The sequence below is a fragment of the Helianthus annuus genome, chromosome 11 (assembly GCF_002127325.2).
Source record: "Helianthus annuus cultivar XRQ/B chromosome 11, HanXRQr2.0-SUNRISE, whole genome shotgun sequence".
Taxonomy (NCBI): domain Eukaryota; kingdom Viridiplantae; phylum Streptophyta; class Magnoliopsida; order Asterales; family Asteraceae; genus Helianthus; species Helianthus annuus.
The window spans coordinates 140,364,642-140,372,887 of NC_035443.2; positions in this window are offsets into that span (position 1 = coordinate 140,364,642).

Consider the following 8,246-nt stretch of genomic DNA (forward strand, 5'->3'; position numbering starts at 1 on the left):
CATGTGATATATATTTGGGCCGCTTATGTTATTGGATCATTTATATTATAGTTGGGCCGGGTTTGGTTGGATCGCACAACATGTTGTGGGTCGCACAACATGTTGGGCCGTTTACATTTGGGCTAATAGTTTAGACGCACAAGTATGATTGCATTGTTATGCTTTGACTGTTTACGTGCTATACGTGTTGCTATGATTTATACGTGCATTACTTGAAGTCAAAACCTGACTTGTATGGTAACCCTGTTAGGACGTGGTTGACCACTGTTAGTTCAAGAACCCTCTTTGTGTATCTGCCGAGCAATCCAAGGTGAGTTCACACAGCCAAGGCATGGGATTCCCGGGTTGGGAATTGGGTTGGAATGTTTGATATGGAATGATTACTCGTACTTACGCAATCACTAGACTATAGACCATCGTCCTCAGGATAGTCAGGACACTTACGTAAAACCTGCGTAAACTAGTATCTACCATTGTCTCCCGGGTCGGGAGGACACTTACGTAAATCCTGCGTAACCTAATACCCACTACTGTCTTCCGGGTCGGAAGGACACTTACGTAAATCCTGCGTAAACCCCACGCGTACCACTGTCCTCGGGGAAGGGCACTCACGTAAATCCTGCGTGACCTTGTACGTATTCCTGTTCTCGGTTTAAGAAGAACACATGGTTGCAAATAGTCTAGTAAGTACCATAATGGGAAGCCCCCATTATAAAGGATAAATGTGAGAATCCCTCACCAGTAGTATATACTTGCATGGGAAGCCCCCCCACAAGATGAACTTACGCAATACTGTTATGAACTTACTTTCTGTGAACTCGCTCAACTAGTTGTTGATTATTTGCTGCATGCCTTGCAGGACCATAGGTACTTAAGGAGCTTGCACCAGGAGGAGCAGGTCGTTGTGGACAAGGATTTGTGAATGCTTACTAAACACTTATGATATTTCATACATTAACACTTATGTTTGGGTTTTACGTTAATGCTTCCGCTACACTTATTTATGTTGGTTTGAAAAACACCTTTCGTATTGTTGGATAATTATTACTATTTATTTACATGTTCAATATGATTGGTGGCTTGATCCTGGTCAGTCACGCTCCCAAGCGGTGATACTCCGCACGTGGATTTTGGGGGTGTGACAGATTGGTATCAGAGCCATTGGTTATAGAGAACTTGGTTTTAATATGGGGAAAACGTTTTTATTAAAACCAGACTATAACCAGAACAGTGCTCTCAACGATCCACAACGACGCTTCGCTCCACGTGCAAGACTCGACATCCTAGGTAATAAGGTTTATGTTTATTGCCTGCATGCTAGAACTATGTAGAACTTTGCTCGCATTACGCTTAGATACACGTGACTTTATTACATGAGAATACCTACGTGCTTACGCTTTTCTGTCATCGCCCTACTCGTGAACCATTCTCACTTACGTTACTTTCACTATGAAGATCATGTCTGGACGAATTAACATGACTCAAGCCCAGTTAGAGGCTCTCGTTCAAGCTCAAGTTGCAGCGGCACTTGCAGCTGCTCAAGCAGGTAGTATATCCTGTAGTCATAACTTACGCTAGGATCTTTAGATCCTACACTCCTAAACTAGCCCTTTGTATTTAAACCTTGCCCTATTCGTACACAATAGGTCAACCAGCGCAGCAGCCTGTCTGCACTTTTAAGAACTTCATGGACTGTCGTCCAAGTACTTTCAGCGGCACAGAGGGGGCAGTGGGACTCCTCCACTGGTTTGAGAAGCTAGAGTCAGTATTCGAGATGTGTGAATGCCCTGAGGCTCGCAGGGTGAAATACGCCACTGGCACACTAGAAGGAATAACACTAACTTGGTGGAACGCCCAAGTTCAGATCTTAGGGTTGCCAGCTGCTAACGCCACACCCTGGAACGAATTCAAGGAACTTATCAAGCGTGAGTACTGCACAAACGCATCGAGTTGTACCTCAAGGGTCTAGCCTCAGAAATTCAGAGCCATGTTACATCGGCTAACCTCGACAATATCCAAGACATCCAGCGTCTTGCTCATCGCCTCACGGATCAGGCGGTGGAACAGAACAAGTTGCCCAAACGCATCAGTGCTACCACTTCAGCCGCTACTCCCACTACACCCAGTGACAACAAAAGAAAGTGGGATGGGGATTCTAGCAAGGGTTCAGCAACAGTTCAATCTCAAGCTCAGCAGCAGAAGACTGACCACTACCAGAGTCCTAGTCAGCAATCCTCTGGTGGGCATAGACAGAGAAGGTATCAAGGGTTTCACCCTAAGTGTCACAACTGCAACAGACATCACAGCGGCCAGTGCAACAAGGGTCGTTGTCAAAGATGTCTCAAGATGGGTCACGAGGCCAAAGACTGTAGGAGCCCACGGCCTGCAAATCAGAACCAGCAACCGCAACAACCAGCACCACAGAACCCACAGCAGCAGCAGCCACAACGTGGAAACCGGGGATGTTTCCATTGTGGGGCTGAAGGTCATTTCAAACGCGATTGTCCTCAGTTGAACCAGAACCAAAATCGCAACAACAATAACCAGGGCAACGGGAACAACAACGGGGGAAACAACAACAATGGCAACGAGGCAAGGGGTCGAGCTTTCGTGCTGGGGCGAGGAGACGCAATGAACGATCCCAATGTGGTTATGGGTAAGTTTCTCCTCGACGATATTTATGTTACTGTTTTATTTGATTCGGGTGCGGATACAAGTTATATTTCTGTGAAAGCCAGTAAATTGTTAAAACGTACATCAACACCCCTAAACACCAAACACGTCGTAGAACTAGCAAATGGTAAGAGTTTAGAAGCCACGCAAATAGTCAGGGGTTGTAGTATTGTCTTAGCCGGTCAAGCTTTCCCCATCGACCTTATTCCCATAGTCTTGGGAAGTTTTGATATCGTTATTGGGATGGATTGGTTGTCCCAACATCAGGCAGAGATCCTATGCAGTGAGAAGATCATTCGTATTCCACGTTCTGGTCAAGAACCTCTCGAAGTTCAAGGCGACAGGAGTGGTGCTGTGGTTGGCATCATCTCTTTCTTGAAGGCTCAGAAGTGTCTGCGGAAGGGTCACACCGCAATCTTGGCACTCGTTTCAGACGTACCAGCAAAGGAAAAGAAACTGGAGGATATTCCAGTTGTACGCGACTACCCTCAGGTGTTTCCTGAAGACTTACCTGGCTTACCGCCTCATCGTCGGGTCGAATTTCAAATCGAGCTCGCTCCAGGAGCAGCACCCATAGCTCGCGCACCATATCGTCTAGCTCCATCAGAATTGGAAGAATTGTCAAAGCAGCTACAAGAGCTCTTGGAAAAGGGCTTCATTCGTCCAAGCTCTTCGCCATGGGGAGCTCCAGTGTTATTTGTGAAAAAGAAGGACGGTACCTTCAGGATGTGCATAGACTACCGCGAACTGAACAAGGTAACGGTGAAGAACCGTTATCCTCTACCACGCATAGACGACTTATTCGACCAGTTGCAAGGGTCGTGTTATTACTCCAAGATAGACTTGAGGTCTGGCTATCATCAGCTGAGAGTCCGGGATGAGGACGTCTCCAAAACCGCATTCAGAACTCGCTACGGCCACTACGAGTTTCTTGTCATGTCGTTCGGGTTAACGAACGCGCCTGCCGTATTTATGGACCTTATGAACAGGGTGTGCAAACCCTATCTTGACAAGTTTGTCATTGTCTTCATCGACGACATTCTGATCTACTCCAAGAGTCAGGAGGAATACGAGCAGCATCTACGCCTTATTTTGGAACTTTTTCGAAAGGAACAGCTGTACGCTAAGTTTTCGAAATGTGACTTCTGGCTTCGCAAAGTCCACTTCTTAGGCCACGTAGTGAACAAGGATGGGATCCATGTCGATCCATCCAAGGTAGACTCGATCGGAAACTGGCCTGCACCACGTACACCAACGGAAATACGCCAATTTTTGGGATTGGCGGTGTACTACAGACGGTTTATCAAGGATTTCTCGAAGATTGCTCAGCCGCTTACACTACTGACACAGAAGGGTGTCACCTACCGTTGGGGCAACACGCAAGAAACTGCTTTTCAGCACTTAAAGGATAGACTTTGCAGTGCACCTATCCTCTCATTGCCAGAGGGCACGGACGATTTTGTAGTATACTGTGACGCATCCATCCAGGGTCTGGGATGTGTATTAATGCAACGGGATAAAGTTATCGCTTACGCTTCACGCTAACTTAAGATTCATGAACGGAACTACACGACGCACGACTTAGAGCTGGGAGCTGTTGTTTTCGCGCTTAAGATATGGCGACACTACCTGTACGGTACCAGGTGCATGATTTACACCGATCACAGGAGTCTCGAGCATATCCTTAAGCAAAAGGATTTGAACATGCGTCAACGAAGATGGGTTGAACTACTGAACGATTACGAATGCGCCATCAAGTACCATCCAGGCAAAGCCAATGTTGTGGCTGACGCCCTCAGTTGGAAAGACACTTTACCTCGGCGCGTGCGAGCGCTACAGCTTACGATTCAGTCTAGCCTTCCTGCACAAATACGAGATGCTCAGGCAGAAGCATTGAAACCAGAAAACGTCAGGGCTGAAGCCTTACGCGGCTCAAGGCAACGATTAGAACAGAAGGCAGACGGCGCCTACTATGTAACGGGGCGTATTTGGGTCCCACTTTATGGCGGTCTACGCGAACTTGTGATGGACGAAGCACACAAGTCTCGCTACTCGGTACATCCAGGGTCGGATAAAATGTACCACGATATCAGGACTACCTATTGGTGGCCTAGCATGAAGGCCCACATCGCTACTTACGTTGGCAAGTGCTTGACCTGTGCGAGAGTCAAGGTTGAATACCAGAAACCAGCGGGCCTACTTCAGCAACCCACGATACCGCAATGGAAATGGGAAGAAATTTCCATGGATTTCGTTACAGGCCTACCTAGATCCCAGCGGGGGAATGATACCATATGGGTGATCGTGGATCGACTCACCAAGTCTGCACACTTCCTAGCTATTAAGGAAACGGATAAGTTCTCCACTCTCGCAGACATCTACCTCAAAGAAGTTGTTTCGAGGCACGGGGTGCCCACCTCCATCATTTCGGATCGGGATGCACGATTCACGTCAGAACTATGGCAAGTGATGCACAAATCTTTCGGCTCACGATTAGACATGAGCACAGCATATCATCCTCAGACGGATGGGCAGTATGAGCGAACGATTCAAACTCTTGAAGACATGCTTCGGGCATGCGTTATTGATTTCGGCAACGGCTGCGAAAAGCACCTCCCTTTGGTGGAGTTCTCGTATAATAATAGTTATCACACCAGCATTCAAGCCGCTCCATTCGAGGCATTGTACGGACGTAAATGCCGGTCACCTCTCTGTTGGGCAGAGGTGGGCGATAGTCAGATCACGGGTCCAGAGATTGTAGTGGACGCCACAGAAAAGATTGCACAGATACGACAACGCATGGCGGCAGCACGCGACCGTCAGAAAGCCTACGCGGATAAGCGTAGAAAGCCTTTGGAATTTCAGGTCGGGGACCGGGTATTACTTAAAGTCTCACCCTGGAAGGGTGTGGTTCGTTTTGGCAAACGGGGCAAACTAAATCCGCGGTATGTCGGACCATTCGAGATCATTGAGAAAATCGGCAAGGTAGCCTACAGATTGAACCTACCAGCTGAACTCGGGGCAGTTCACAATGTCTTTCACGTGTCGAATCTGAAGAAGTGCCTATCAGATGAGACCCTTATCATTCCTTTCAAAGAACTTACTATCGACGAGCGGTTGCAGTTCGTCGAAGAGCCAGTTGAAATCACGGACCGGGATGTGAAGGTCCTCAAAAACAAGAGAATCCCTCTTGTTCGAGTTCGTTAGAACTCCAAACGTGGCCCAGAGTACACCTGGGAACGCGAAGACAGGATGACAGAAAAGTACCCCCAGTTATTCGGAACCAATGCAACCACTACTGAGGCTGAAGCTACTACTTCGGAATTTCGGGACGAAATTCCAGATCAACGGGGGGAGGATGTGACACCCCAGGAAAACCAGTGAACGATATAACCTACATAGCTTCCTCAGTGAGTGCGTACCAAATTTCGGGACGAAATTTCTTTTTAGTTGGGGATAATGTGACAACTCGAACTTTAGACTTACTTTGTGTAACGTATGTGAACGTGTTATGATTATATGAACGTTGACTTATTGAATATTATGACATTATGATATGTAATCATGTGAACCTTGTGAGTAATGAATGCTATGTGTAATATGTGTACATGATACGTGAACCGAGCGCACAAAAATAGAGTCCGATCGCACAAGCCCTTTGGGCCGTGTTACTTGTAATCGGACTAGAGGGCAGCCCATGTTAGGGTCCGGCCCACCCACCTCACACGCATAACTCTTAGAATGTAGTAACCATCTCTCACACTTTTACAAAAACACAATACGCACAAGTCACAAAACCCTAGCTCCTCTCTCTTCTCTCACACGAACTCGACGGCACAAGACAACCAAGGAACATTCTTTGTTCGGATCACCCTCTTGCCATCATTAACCGGTTAGTGTGTGATGTTAGTTGCTTTGATAAATGATGCTTTGATTATACATGATTATATGATAAATCATAATGTTTTGTGTGCATGGTTAATCGGATGTCTTGCAATATGTTGTTGGGATTTTTGCTAAGATTGATTGTAAACTGAATGTTTGATGATTTAGACCGAATGCATGATTAATCGATTGTGATGTGATTAATTGTTAGTCGGCTGCTAGGGTTTATCGGTTGGGTTAATTTGATGATTGAAAAGGTTACAATCTTGTGTTCCGGGTTGAATGTTATGGCACATGTTCGTGTAAATCATTATGTTATTGTTCTTATGATTAGATTAGGGTTCATAAGGATTTGAAGGTGAAAACTATGTTTGATCGATATTATGCTAACCAAACTAATTGGAAACTTGTTAATTGATAAGTGTGAATAAGGAAACCCGATGAATAATTGTAACCGAATGCATGTTTTCCGGAAATCCAAACTAATCGCACAAGGGAGCCCACTCGTACAAGGCTCCTGGTCGCACAAGGCCCCTAGTCGCATAAGACCTCCTTCGCACAAGGCTGGTCAGCCGTACAAGACACATCCAGTCGCACAAGGCTTGCTGGATCGCACATGCGTTTAACAGTTGGGCCTTCAAGCCCAAAGTGAGTCGCCCAAGACACATGGGCCGGGCTGGATAGTTGTTGTTTGTTGTGACTGGGCCGCACAAGACGACTTGACCCCACAAGGAGTTCCCTGTCGCACAAGGTCCTTCGGATCGCACAAATTGGATAATTGCTAACTGTTGGGCCCTAAAGCCCAAGACACGATCGCACAACCCGAACCGGACCGCACAAGTTCACCATGTGATATATATTTGGGCCGCTTATGTTATTGGATCATTTATATTATAGTTGGGCCGGGTTTGGTTGGATCGCACAACATGTTGTGGGTCGCACAACATGTTGGGCCGTTTACATTTGGGCTAATAGTTTAGACGCACAAGTATGATTGCATTGTTATGCTTTGACTGTTTACGTGCTATACGTGTTGCTATGATTTATACGTGCATTACTTGAAGTCAAAACCTGACTTGTATGGTAACCCTGTTAGGACGTGGTTGACCACTGTTAGTTCAAGAACCCTCTTTGTTTATCTGCCGAGCAATCCAAGGTGAGTTCACACAGCCAAGGCATGGGATTCCCGGGTTGGGAATTGGGTTGGAATGTTTGATATGGAATGATTACTCGTACTTACGCAATCACTAGACTATAGACCATCGTCCTCAGGATAGTCAGGACACTTACGTAAAACCTGCGTAAACTAGTATCTACCATTGTCTCCCGGGTCGGGAGGACACTTACGTAAATCCTGCGTAACCTAATACCCACTACTGTCTTCCGGGTCGGAAGGACACTTACGTAAATCCTGCGTAAACCCCACGCGTACCACTGTCCTCGGGGAAGGGCACTCACGTAAATCCTGCGTGACCTTGTACGTATTCCTGTTCTCGGTTTAAGAAGAACACATGGTTGCAAATAGTCTAGTAAGTACCATAATGGGAAGCCCCCATTATAAAGGATAAATGTGAGAATCCCTCACCAGTAGTATATACTTGCATGGGAAGCCCCCCCACAAGATGAACTTACGCAATACTGTTATGAACTTACTTTCTGTGAACTCGCTCAACTAGTTGTTGATTATT